The 14,163-nt window shown below is 45.2% G+C and overlaps 1 long non-coding RNA gene across 2 annotated transcripts; it reads left to right on the plus strand.

Moving 5' to 3' along the window:
- Positions 1–2,644: 2,644 nt before the first annotated feature.
- LOC121816507 (uncharacterized) lies at positions 2,645–13,861 on the plus strand. 2 transcript variants are annotated; one of them, XR_006056160.2, is made up of 4 exons: positions 2,645–2,928; positions 3,093–3,254; positions 4,991–5,107; positions 9,320–13,861. It is a non-coding gene; the product is annotated as an uncharacterized LOC121816507 (long non-coding RNA). The 2 variants fall into 2 exon arrangements; XR_006056159.2 differs by lacking the exon at positions 3,093–3,254.
- Positions 13,862–14,163: the final 302 nt, after the last annotated feature.

Below are 14,163 nucleotides of genomic sequence, written 5' to 3' on the forward strand. Positions count from 1 at the left end.
GCTTCCCTGGCGGCACAGAGGTTAAAGCGTCTGCCTGCAATGTGGGAGACCTGAGTTCAATCCCTGGGTCGGGAAGATCCCATGGAAAAGGAAATGGCAACCCACTCCAGTATTCTTGCCTGGAGAATCCCATGGACGGAGGAGCTTGGTGGGCTACAGTCCACAGGTCGCAAAGAGTCGGACACGACTGAGCGACTTCACTTTCACTAAGTTAGTTTTAGCTGCTCTAGATTTCCACATGAATGGGGACATGCAGTATGGACTCTTATGTAAGGCTTCTTCCATTTAGTAAACTGTTATTTTGATTCATCCCTGTTGTTTGTTGCCTGTTATCAGGAGTTCTTTCCTTGATAGTTGAGCCGTATGAATTCTTTATGATTTGCTTTTCTATCCTCTTGTGGGTTGGCACCCAGAGGTATTTCCAGATTTTATTAAAAACAAAGCTTTTTGCAAAAGTGCAAGCATTTTTGTGCATACACGTTTTCCTTTCTTTTGGTTAAATTATTAGATGTGAAATTGTGATGTCAGAATAGGTGTATGTTTAGTTCTACGAGAAACTGCATGACTTTTTCTTCAAAGTGGTTGTACCATTTTATATTCTGATTAGAAGTGAGAAGGGTTTCAGCTGCTCCACACCCCTGAGCACATTTGGAGGTATTCAACTTGTAACCTTTATCCTTTCTGATGATTGTGTAATGGTATCTCTCACTGTGGTTTAATTTTAATTTTCCTGATGACTAATGGTGTTGAGCAGTTTTTTAAAGGGTTTATTGAACATTTGTGAATCACCTTTTGGAAAGAGATTGTTCAAATGGTTGTCCATTTTATAGTGAGTGGTTTGTCTTATTATTATTATTTTAAATTATTATCCTTAAGGGGAAAAGAGATTCAGCAGGAAAAGTAAAATGAGAGTTAGGATTTAGGCATCTCATTTCATGATCAGCATTTTGTGTGAAGACAGATACAGGGGTAGACAGGTGTAAGCCTGGCAGTTGAGACAGTAGGTCAGTGTCTCATAATAAGGCAATAGCTAGAATCTGCAAGGTGAAAGTGACCAACGGCAGGTGTGTCTGCAGTTGCCACTGAAAGGAAGAGAGAACAGGCAGGCTGGGTGGCACTACAGTCTGCAGTGGCCTCAAATTTATCTCCAGACACCATGTGGTTCTATTGGAGCTCAGCTTTCTCCTAAAAGCCTAGGACCTCACCAATGAGTATGCAGGGAACCTGGGAGGGAGAGACAGCGCTCCTTCTTCCAGAAACAGTGCCAGTGGCATCAGCAGGGGTGTGGGAATTTTTGTGTACAGAGCCTAAAATTGGCAGATATGAGTAAAGAGGTTTTTTTGGATGGAGCATCTGGAAGCTTTCCTCCCTGTGTCTTCTCTAACTCCAGAGAGCCTGGACATCTGGGTGTAAGGCCTTCATCACGCTTTTTCTTTTCTGACCTCTTTGGCAGCAGGGGCAGGATGAAAGTGGGCCAGACAGCCCTGCTGCACCCAGATCAGTCCTCCAAAGACAGATAAAATCTTCAGCAGGGCTGTAAGAGCTGGAGATGGCCTCTGGTGATGGACCCATAGAAGGTGTTTTCACTTTTTTTTTTTTTTTACTTATATGGCTGCATCTGGTCTTAGTTGAGGCATGCCGGATCCTCCTTACATCATGCAGGATCTTTGGTTTCGGAGCCTGGGCTCAGCAGTTGCAGCATGCAGCTGAGTTTGCCTCGTGACATGTTGGTTCTTGGTTCTCTGACCAGGGATTAAACTCGCAGCTCCTGCATTGCAAGGTGGATTCTTAACCACTGGATGAGCAGGGAAGTCCCTGTCTTCACTTTCTTACTCAACTTGTCTTCTGGGCTCTGGGAATAGAGGTTTCCCTTAGGAAGCCCAGGACTCTACCAGAAGCGGGGGAGGACCCTCTTGGTCTCCAGGGCCCTGCGTGGTGTTGGTACACTCCCACTGCTTTGGGCCGGGGCGGGAGCCCTCCTCTGATCCTCTGTCCTGTACTATTTTGTGTCCTCCTCCGCCCTTCCTTTTCTAGGGCGTTCAGTTCAGTTTCCTTCAGGCAGAGATCTAGGGCTAACTGGATGGTCCAGGCTTCACAGAGGCCTGCTCAAGAGCTATTTTGCACCCTGCAAGGAGTCGTCCTCAACGTTCCTGAGTGGAGGAACATCGTGGAAGAGCAAGCAGACAGTGATGGCTTCTGAGACCAGAAGAACAGACACACACACACCACACCGAGGTTCGGATCCAGAGAGGAGCACAGAGCCTGCCAGAGCAGGTCTTAGCTTAGCCTCTTAGCTGTGATGTCAAACTGGGGTGGTAATCTCAGTCAACAGCCCAGGTGGAGGAGATTTATTCAGACCAGACAGGGGGATGCAGGGGCGGAAGTCAGAGTGGGGATTGGGGAGTGGAGCTAGTTGAGGAAGTTGCCCTTGAAGAGAAGTTTGGGCGCTGAGGGATCCTCCGAGCAGGCTGGGAAGCTCAGAGAGGTCTCCTGGCTTCCGATTACTCGGCAACGAGAGCAACACCCCTGGAACACGTGACAGAGAAAGGTGCACAGGGGAAGGGCGCGTGAAGTAGCGACAAAGGGCAAAGGCCGAGGTCCAACGGCCCAACCCCAACGGGCCTCTGCGGGCCTCTGCCCCTCTGGAACTCCGCGCAGGTACGAAGTGCCGCGGGTGTGCAGACTCAGACGTGCCTGCGCGCCGGGAGGAACCGTAAGATCCGATCAGGCCAGCGTCCGTTCATCCTGCGTCCTGCGTCGGTGCCCGGGTTTGCAGGCCCATAGCTCCTGGTCTGGGGACAGTGACTTATGTAGTCAGTGGCGGAGCTTCCTGCAGCTCTTTCTCTGGGGTCACCGGGGAAAGCAGAAGCTGCCCCCGAGTCTGAGGAGCAGCCCATATCCAGATGGCGACCCAGTTCACTGGGATAGGTGAGTATGAGAAGCCCGATGATGGGGGGTAGGAGGGCTGCGCTGTCTCCTAGGGTGACTATCCACCCAGAGGGCCAGGGAGGCTTCTGCAGGACAGGTGCTGAGGAAGGAGACACCAGAGTGCCATGGGGCACCAGAAGCTGGAGCCTTTTTCTTTTTGGCAGTTGCCACTGATGTCATCATTTGGCTCTCCTTGTCCTGCACCCTGTTCTCTTCCCTCCTCTGAAGTCAACTCCTGAAATCCTGGAGTCAGGCAACTTCTCTGAGGCTGCCCTGGAGAGACTTGAGCCTGGAGCCTCACCAACTAGGCTTTCTGGCTGTCTGAGGTGAGGAACTGAGTTCTGACCTGCCTGAATGACACACCATTCCTTTCTGGGAAGCAGGGTTTCTTTGCTTGTTTTTACAAATTTAGTAAAACAGCATTTAGTTCTATAACTTTCTTCACTCACACAGGTGGAGTGGCCAGACTGTGGTGCACTCTTATCATGGAGGCCTCCTGGGTAACCATTTTTCATAACCAATAGGAATCTTAGCCCCATGGCACACTTATTAATGTAATGAATACACACACTGTCTCCTGGGCTTCCCAGGTGGTTCAGTTGTAAAGAATCCACCTGCCAATGCAGGAGACCCAAGAGACACAGGTTCGATCCCTGGGCGGGGAAGATCCCCTGGAGCAGGAAATGGTAACCTGTTCCAGTACTCTTGCCTGGAAAATCCCATGGAGAGAGGAGATTGGAGGGCTACAGTCCATGGGGTATCAAGGAGTCAGACATGACTGAATACACACACATGCACAGTTTACTAGGAAGTCTTTCTTTTAGTTCAACTCAGATGTCACCATTGGCTATAAGGGGACCTCAGTCTCCCCAGAAGCTGTAGAATTGGCATCATTGTTGTTGGCACCTTTCCTTAGGACATTTCTAAGTGTTTGCTCTGCAAACAGTGAAGATCTCTGTGACCTGTCTTCTTCTAAGGCCAAGGACAGGAGATAGTACATGAGGTGGGTCCAGGGTCCATCTTGCCTTAACAGTTTTGTGCCCTAAGGGCACCAGTATCTCTTGTTGTTCAGGGTTCTGGCCAAAATGTATACTTTTTCAATATTAACTTTTACAGTAGAGTACCACGATATACGGGGGCTTCCCTGGTGGCTCAGTCAGTGAAGAATCCACCTGCAGTGTGGGGACCTGGCTTAGGAAGCTTCCCTGGAGGAGGGCATGGCAACTCACTCCAGTATTCTCTCCTGAACAACCCCCATGGACAGAGGAGCCTGGCGTGCTACAGTCCACAGGGTCACAATGAATCAGACATGACTGAGTGACTAAGCACAGAATAGCACCATGATATATATATGTGTGTGTGTCTGTGTGTGTATATATATATATATATATATATATATATATATATATATATATACTGGAGAAGGAAATGGCAACCCACTCCAGTACTCTTGCCTGGAGAATCCCATGGAGGGAGGAGGCTGGTAGATATATATACATACATATATATATATTTCTCTCAGCAATGTTTTGAATCAGTGTCCACAAGCTATGACCTACAGGCTCAATTAGGCCCCCGTTTGTTTTAATAAGGCCAATGACTAAGTATAGTGCTAACATTTTAAAAGAGGTTTTTAAAAATGAAAGAATATTTGAAAGGGGCCATCAGTTCCACAAAACCTATAATATTTACTATCTGGCCCTTGAAGAGAAAATTTGCAACCGCTGTTTTGTAGTTTTCTGTAACTAGATCTTGCAGAGATTTTGTTAATTTATCTTCAAGAAATTTATGAGATTTGCAAATACTACATCTTTTCAATTTTAGCTTTCGGTAGTTCTTCGATGGTATATAGAAAATACATTTAAAAATATATTGACTTGCATGCTGAGAACTTGGTAAATTCTCTTTTCACTTCTGGTAGCTTCTTCTTTGATTCTTTAGGATTTTCTGCACCCACAAGAAGGTTTTCTATGATTGCATTCATAGAATTAAAGTCATTTTAATTTCTTCTGTTTTAATCTGCATGTCTTTGAATTTCTCTTCCTTACCTTTACATTTTCAGGCACCAATGGTCAGCATAGCACCATCAGGTGATCGAGTCTTGCTGTCTTGCTGCAGACCACACAGCTGTCTGTGAGTGATTTTTCTCCCAGGTGCAAGAACAGGAGATGCATATCAGGTGGGTGCAAGGTTCACCCTGGCAGAAAAGTCTTATGCCCAAAGGGTACCAATATCTCTTTGAATAATATAATAGACCAGCTTTCAGAGTCATGATCAGAATTGACAGTTTATCAATATTAGTTTTCCACTCCACTAGCCCACATACCGAAGAAAGCAATGGCACCCCACTCCAGTACTCTTGCCTGGAAAATCCCATGGATGGAGGAGCCTGGTGGGCTGCAGTCCATGGGGTCGCTAAGAGTCAGACGCGACTGAGTGATTTCACTCTCACTTTTCACTTTCATGCATTGGAGAAGGAAATGGCAACCCACTCCAGTGTTCTTGGCTGGAGAATCCCAGGGACGGGGGAGCCTGATGGGCTGCCATCTATGGGGTCACACAGAGTCAGACACGACTGAAGCGACTTAGCAGCAGCAGCAGCAGCAGCCCACATACACTCATGTACACACAGATAACACAAACACATACATGTACTGGCATATGGTAGTAGGTAGAAAAAAAAATGTTTTATATATGTATATATCTTCTATGCCAGAGCTTTGCTAAATTCACACCTTTCTTCCTCTGGTTCCTTTTTAGATTCCATAAGATTTTCTACATACATAATCATGACTTCTCTGAATCTAAGGCAATTTTACTTCTTATTTTTTAATCTGTATGATTCTATTTACTTTTCTTACATGCTACATTTGCCACAACCTCCCGTAAAATGTAGTAGACAATTTTCCGGTTCTGGTCTCTGGGGAGATGTGAGCAGTATGCTGTTACTTGAGGTTGTTGTGTTTTGTTTTGATGTACGCATTACCATTGGAAGGAAATTCACTCCAAATTCCAACTTTGTTAAAAGATTTTTTGAAAGGAATGTTAAACTTAGTTAATTTGTCCACAGCTATTGAGATGATTGCATGGCTTTCCTCCTTTAATTTCTGAGCATGATGAATTACATTGATTTTTGTCATAGCTTTTTAAACATATAACTTATGTACCAAAAAACTCACCCATTAAAGTGTAGAATTCAAGGGCTATAAGGGTATCCACAGGTATGGAAATGTCAACAGAATCAGTTTTAGAACATTTTCATCACCCCAAGAAACCTTGTACCCCTATTACCTCCCAATGGTCCTGACCCAAAAAAACACTAACACACTTTCTGGATGAAAACCTCTATGGAGTTACCAGTTCTGGACATTTCATGTAAATGGAATCATAGAATATGTGGTTCTTTGTATTTGAATTCTCTCATTTACCATAAAGCTTTTTAAAAATTATACTAACATATGTATATGTTAATAACAAATTTTATCATTTTAACAAATCATAACACAGTGCATTCACATTGTTGTACAACCATTACCACTATCCATCTTTAGAATTTTTTCATCATCCCAAACAGAAACTGCGTCCCTGCTAAATAATAGTTCCCCATTACTCCCTCAAGCCCATGGCAACCACTTTCTATTTTGTCTATAAATTTGCCTATTCTAGCTACCTGATATAAGCAGAATTGTACAACATTTGTCCTTCTGTCTGGCTTATTTCACTTAGCATGAGGTGTTCAAGGTTTATCTATGTTGTAGCATGTATCAGAATTTCTTGAGACTGAATAATATCCCATTGGAGGTATATGCCACATTTTATTTATCCATTCATCAGTTGATGGACATGGGTTGCTTCCACCTTTTGATTATTGTGACTACTGCCACATGAACATGGGTGTGCAAATACCTGTTTAAGTCCCGGCTTTCGATTGTTTTGAGTATATATCTAGGAATGAAACTGCTGAAAGAAAGTGAAAGTGAAAGTCACTCAGTTGTGTCCAACTCTTTGCAACCCCATGCAGTCCATGGAATTCTCCAGGCCAGAATACCAGAGCGGATAGCCTTTCCCTTCTCCAGGGGATCTTCCTGACCCAGGAATCGAACCAGGGTCTCCTGCATTGCAGGCAGATTCTTTACCAACTGAGCTATCAAATCATAGGTAACTATATGTTTAAATTTTTGAGGAACTTCCGTAATGTTTTCTATAGCAGCTGCACCATTTCACCCTCCCACAAGCAAAGTACAAGCATTCCAATTTCTCCACATTTTTGCCTCCATTTGTTATTTTCTGCTTCATTGGTTATAGCCATCCTAATAGGTGTGAAATATCTCATTCTGGTTTTGGCTTGAATTTCCCTAATGATAAGTGATGTTGAACATCTTTTCATATGCTTATTCATACCAGTCCTTTGTTAGATATATATTTTACAAATATTTCCCCTGATCTGTGCCCTGCTCTTTCATCTTTTGAATTATATCTTTTTGGAGAAGTAGTTTTAAGTCTATGTTTTGTCTTTTAGTTTTGTGTATGGTTTTTAAAGGGCTTCCCTAGTGGCTCAGTGGTAAAGAATCCACCTGCCAATGCAGGAGACACAGGTTGGATCCCTGGGTTGAGAAGATCCCCTGGAGAAGGAAGTAGCAACGCACTCCAGTATACTTGCCTGGGAAATCCCATGGACAGAGGATTATAGTCCAGGGGGTCATAAAAGAGTTAGATACAACTTAGCCACTAAACAACAACAACACATGGTTTTTAAATAAAACGTTTTTGTTTTGGTTAAATTTTATTTCTTGGTTTATTTTATGATCTTTTTATTCTTAAGAACTCCTTCAGGATTTCCCTGAAGTGGTCCAGTGGTTAAAGCTCTGAGGTTACAGTGCAGAGGGGTCAGGTTTGATCCCTGGTCAGGGAACTAAGATCCCATCTGCTGCTCACATTGCCAAAAAAAAGTAAATACATTTAAAAAAAATGTTTAGAACTCCTGGACAGAGTAACATAGAAACATATACACCAGCATATATGAAATAGATCACTGGTGGGAATTTGTGTATAAGACAGGGATCTCAAGTTAGTGCTCTGTGACAAACTAGAGGGTTGGATGGAAAGTGGAAGGGAGCTTCAAGAGGGAGGAGACATACATACACCCGTGGCTGATTCTTGCTGTTGTATGGCAGAAACCAACACAATATTGTAAAACAATTATCCTTCAATTAAAAATTGGAAAATTATTTTAAAAAGGAACTCCTTGATATCCCAAGGCTATGATCAGGGTCTCTTACATTTTGTCCTAAAACATTCATAACTTCACTTTTAATATCTGGTATCTAGGATCCTTCTAGAATCTGTTTTTTTGTGATGATCTGAGGTGAGGATGTCAGCATTTACCCCCATGCACAGAGCCAACGATCTCAACCATATGCACTGGGATTCCATCATCCCTCTATATTCTCCATTGTTATCTTCCCCTTCTGTGAATTCCTCCCTAGTTTGTTTCCATAGTTCCAGTGACCAAAAATCATTGATGAGTCACATATTTTATCCTAGACTTAACATTTTCAGTAATTACAGAGTGGCGTGAATTCCTTCTTCCATTCCAGCCCCAAGAAGGTAGATGCCAAGCCCATCCTCTCTGAGCAGTCTGAATGTGGTAGAATGCCTGGCCTAAGTCTAATTTAAAGAAAAAGATACTAAAGAGATATTCAAACGTTTTAAAAAGACTAGAATTGTAAAATGTGCTTTGCACAGTGGGGATGATCTGGCAAACAGGCCAGAATTTAGGGAAAAGCATAGAGGAAAGAAGCAAGGGTGAGTCACCCTGTCTTCCCCTTGGGACTTCAGAAGTCAACACATTAAGTCATAAATGTAGCTGTATGTGCTGAGATCCAGAAAACTTGAAAAAGTTAAGTCAGGCTCCACCTGTTGCCACTCATACAAGTCAGTTCTTCCACAGACTAGTCAAAGAACAAAGACTCATAGACATGGGATAAATTAATATGAAGAAGGCTTTACTCAGCTCGGTGCTCTGTGATGACCTAGAGTGGTGGGATGAGGGCGGGTGGGAGGGAGGCACAAGAGGAAGAGGATAAGTATATGCTTATAATTGATTCACGTAGTTGCACAATGGAAACTAACAAACATTGTAAAGCAATTATACTCCTATTAAAAAAATGAGTTTTAAAAGAAGACTTTATATATTTAATCTGGAAAGAAAAGTGGAAGAACCATGAAGCAAAATGGGCAAAGGGAAAGGGGACAGCTGTAGGCAGCAGGGGAAGGGGTTGTCTCACCAGTATCAAGACTAGAGGAAAACTGGCCCAGGGCTTGGATCTTCCAGGCTAACAGTGGAATGCAGCATAGTTGAAACTTACAGATCTCTCTCTCCTCTCCCCAGTGAACTTCTCAAGCCAGAATTGACCTCCTACCTGGCTCATCTGAATCCATACCTTATGGCTTGTACAAAAAGCACCTGGAGGCAATGAGCCTCCAGCTTTCAGTAGGAGGAAAAAGAGCCGGCTGTTCCATGTGTTTGCCATCATCACTGGCACGGTCTGTCTGAGCCTCTTTCCAGCAGAGGGAGGTTTGCTCATGGTGGACAGTGGTCGTCTGCTGCGTTTTCCAGAGGAAGCTTTGGCCTCTTGGTTGTTGAGTTCCTTGCTCTTTCACTAGAAGAAAATGAATAGGTTGGTGATTCAACACTTTGCATCTCCAGTGAAGACCTGGGCAGGTGACGAGGAAGCCTCAAAGGCAGGCCGCTGTTGACTCTGCCCACCTCAGAGGCACATTTAGGTAGGAACAAGCGTGCCTGAATTATGGGCATTTTCTCAGTGGTGTCAGCTCCTACAAAGTCAAAAGTGGGTACCCTGGCTGGCTAGGCCCCAGGTGTTCTGACTGAAGGCGAGAGTAGAAGAATCTTCCTGAAAGTGTACGGTATTGTCCCTTCTGGCTGTCACAGACATGCTCTGGCCATCAGTACCTTAGGTGCTCTCAGTATTGGTGGAACCAGAAGTGTTTCTAAACGCAGATATGACGCTGTCTCCTCCCGCTGCAGCACCTGTACTCTGGACTGGAAAGCCCCTCGTGCTCTGACTGGGTTCATGAACAGCAGTATCTCCAGCCACAGGTTCAGTGTCAGCCCCTCTGCTAGTAACAGCCAGGCTCCCCTAGGTGTCTCACAGAAGGCTGGAAGTGTTTACTGGCTCAATGGGCCCCAAGTGCTCTGTCCATTTGTAGGAAGAGAACCAGGTGCCTCAAAGATGGAAGTGGGTCTGGGAACAGGTACAATGACCCCAAAACTACCACTACCTAAAGGGGCTTAGATGCTGATGGGGTTCCCCACCCTCTGATAGTCCTGCCTTTCGGTCATTTATTTGATCATCCTCCGTCACAGGTATTGTGCTGTCCCTGCCTGTTGGGACACGTGTGTTCTGAACAGGTAGTGGCCAGGTGCTCTGACTGTAGGTGGGAACAAAAGGGCCTCCGACACAGGTGTGGTTTTGGACCTTTCAGCACCATGGATGTCCTCTGGTCAGGTGTGTCTCAGGTGGTCTGACTGTGGGTGGGAACAGAGGCATTTCCCAAGCACTGTTATGATGCCGGCCCCTCCTACTGCATCTGCTGTGTTCCAGCAGCCCAGCACCCAGGTGACCCAGACTTCAGCAGGAGCAGCCATGCCTCAGGAGTGAGTTTGTTCTCAGGGCTGCTGTCTCCTTCAGGAGGAACAGGTGCACTGGGCAGAGTGGGCCTCAGATGCTCTGACTGTAGGCGGGAAGGAAAGGTCTCCCAGGACAGTTTTCACTCCATACAACCTGGTCGCTCTAAACTCAGTGGCGGGTGCTGCAGGCTGACAGGTAGCAGGTCTAAGCCTATACAATGTGAGCTGTAGTGCTGGGTGTTCTCCCAAGCCTAGTTCCAAAGCTGGGTGCCTGCCCCAGATATGGTACTGGCCTTTGGGATGAACACAGTGACCCCAAAGCTGCCACAACCCAAAGGGGTCTAGATGCTGATAGGATATTCCCCCTGTTGCGGCTCCTCCCTGACAGTCCTGCCTTTTGATCACTGTTTGATCATCCTCCTATGCTGTCCCTTTTCCTTGAGCTCCTAGTGCCATCAACCTGATCTCCTTTAGGCAAGGATCTAGGGATGGATTGGATGGCCCAGGCCTCATACAGGCAGGCCTGCTCAGGGAGCAAAGCAAGGGGAGTCCTCTGGCCCTGGAGGAGGGCTCTTTACTATTCTTGAGTGGCTACACATCTTTGAGCTGTAAGCACACAATACTGTCACTTGGAGAGTCTTAGCAGGACACAGCTCAGTCAGTAAAGAAGCTGTCTGCAGAGACTTCCCTGGTGGTCCAGAGGCTAAGACTCCAAGTCCCAGTGCACGGGGCCTGGGTTCAATCCCTGGTCAGGGAACTAGATCCCACATGCTGCAACTGAAGATCCTGCATGCCACAGGGAAGACAGAAGACTCCCCATACAGCCCAATAAATAAAAGTTTTAAAAAAAGAATTTGCAAAGCCAGAGACCCAGGTTCAATTCCTGGATCAGGAAGATCCCCTGGAGAAGGAAATGGCAACTTACTCCAGTAGTCCTGCCTGGAGAATCCGATGGACAGAGGAGTTTGGCAGGCTCCAGTCCATGGGGTCACAAGAGTTGGACATGACTTGGCAACTAAACCGCCACAGACCACCGCCACCAGGATCCCAAGGGAAAGATCTTGGAGAGGAGCCCCAAGCCTACTGGACTGGATAGCACCTCTTAAGGGTGATAGAAAACTTGAGGCGGTAACAGCCCTAGATCTGGGTAGAACCTGCTGGGAACAGGGTGGAGGAAGGGCACAGGTGCTCCAGAGAGATCCCTGCCAAAAGGGGGAATGGGGAGGGCGAGCTGGGCTGGCACAGGAAGGAGGGAAACTTGCTGAGGAAGTTGCCCATGGAAGGCAGTTGAACCTGAGAGTGTAGTACGCAACTTGAGCTCTCCTCACTACCAGCTCCTCCAAGGTACAGTGTGCACAGATCAGCCTGATGCTTGTGACATAGTGTTGGAACACATTGACAGAGAAAGGGCCCTCCAGCAAAGGGGAGTGATGGAAAACCATGAGAGGGCAAAGGGTGAAGCCCAGCTGCCCAGTCCCAGAGGAGTATTTTAACTCTTCAAGGCAGCCGTTTGCAAGTATTTGGTACCACATGCGCCCTGTGGTCTGGAGGACTATTCAGGACTGTGAACTCTCAGAGCCTGCACAACTGTCACCCCAGGTGTGCAGGTTCCTCCACACCGAGGCTCAGCAACCAGTCCCTATGAGTCCCCCAACCCTTTCCCCATGGTCACTGCCGAGCAGAGCCTGCCAAAGCCAGAGGCCAAAGTGCCAGAGCAACCTGGATCCTGCCAGGGTCAGGGCTAGCTTGCAGGAAGGAGTCAGGGTAAAAGAAGGGGGTTTGGGGGACCAGGGTTCAGCTCTGTTCCAGTCATTGCCCAGGAGGCCTGGGATAGCTGCCAGAGAATGGGTGCTAAGGTGCAGAGGAAGGGATGAGCAGCTTCCGTCCCCAGCCTCTTCCTTTCAGGTGGCCACCACCCACCACAGTTTACTCCACACTCTCCACTTTTCATGCTAGGAGCTCAGGGGCACCAGATGTGCCTCCTTGGGGGACCTCTCTATCACTGTTCCAAGTCCAGGAGCAGGCATGCCTTCTCTGTGGCCACCTTGGAAAGGAGCAAGTCCCTAGCATCCCGAGCTGGAGAGTTTTCTGAGATGGGGCATCCAGACCTGACCTGACCAGATAGACGCTGCACCCTGCAGCATAACTTTCCAGGCAGGCAAATTCTCTTCAATTATTTTTGTATACTTTACAAATTGCAAACCACATTTAACCCTTAGAACCTTCCTCAGCTCACATGCATGTTAGTGGAGAAGCCAGGATTCGAACTCAGTCTGATTCCAGAGCTCATGCGTTATCCACTTGACTGTGGTGCCTCCTCTTCATGTAGGCATTGTGGGTGACCATCTTTATAGTCCTTAGGGGACTCAGCACCATGGCACACCTCTGATGAGCACATGCAATGCATAGTAGGAGGTCTGAATTGGTTCAGCTCAAGGTACCCACAGGCCACAGTGGGCTCTGGTATCTTCAGAATCTTCTGGGAGACCAGAGAGAAGGACAGAGAGCAGAAATTGTCAGAATTACCCCTCAGGCATCTCTGCTAAGTGAGCCATGCAGCAAACTAAGCAGCTGTGAGCTGTCTTCTCCTGGGTGCAGGACACATCTATTGCAGGATTCACCTTGGGTGAAAAGTCTTATAACTCAAGGACACAGTATCTCTTGTAATAATCCTATAGATTCACTTTAAGGATCATGATCAGAATTGGTAACTTACCAATACTAATTTTTCCGCTCTACCAGATTGGTATATATTTTCTTTATATTTAGGACTTTAAAATTTTCTTACAGGACGTTTTTTAGTAGGAGTTGACAAATGATAGCCCATGAGCCATGTTTTGTCCACAGTCTGTTTTTGTGGATGTAAAATGTGGATATGTAATGTCAGTGAGCTGAGAATAGTATTAACAGTTACTATATTTAAAAATAAAAACAGAAGAAGATACAACAAGATGTAACCTGTAAAGCCTGTAATATTTACTATCTTGCCCTTTATAGAAAAATTTGCCAACAACTGTTTTGTAGTTTCAGTGTATAGGTATTATACAACATTGGCTAATTTACTCCTAAGTATTTTATAAGGTATCATAAATTTTATCTTTTAAATTTTAATTTTCAGTCATTCATTGGCAGAAATACAATTGATTTTTGTGTATTTACCTTGTATGTGGAAACCTTACTAAATTTATTCTTTACTTCTAGGAGATTCTTTGCAGAGTCCTTAGGATTTTGTATTTATACAATCATGTTGTCAATGAATAAAGATAGTTCTATTTCTTCCTCTTTACTTTGTATGCCTTTATTTTGCTTACTGTCTTCATTTGCTACAACCTAAAATAGTGAAAAAAGAGACATCATTTTCTTGGTCTTAGAGGAAAGTGTTCAGTATGCTATTAAATGAAGTTTGTTATATTAATAGAGGCATTTTATCACTTAAAGGAAATTTCCTCCAATTCTTATTTTGTTGAAAGATTTTTCTGAAGAAGCCCTTACATTTTGTCAATTACCTTGCCCACAGTTTTAAGATAATCACATGACTTTCCTTCTTCATTTTCTTAATATGATGAATTGCTTTGATTGGTTTT

Source organism: Ovis aries, chromosome 14 (assembly GCF_016772045.2).
Source record: "Ovis aries strain OAR_USU_Benz2616 breed Rambouillet chromosome 14, ARS-UI_Ramb_v3.0, whole genome shotgun sequence".
Lineage (NCBI taxonomy): Eukaryota > Metazoa > Chordata > Mammalia > Artiodactyla > Bovidae > Ovis > Ovis aries.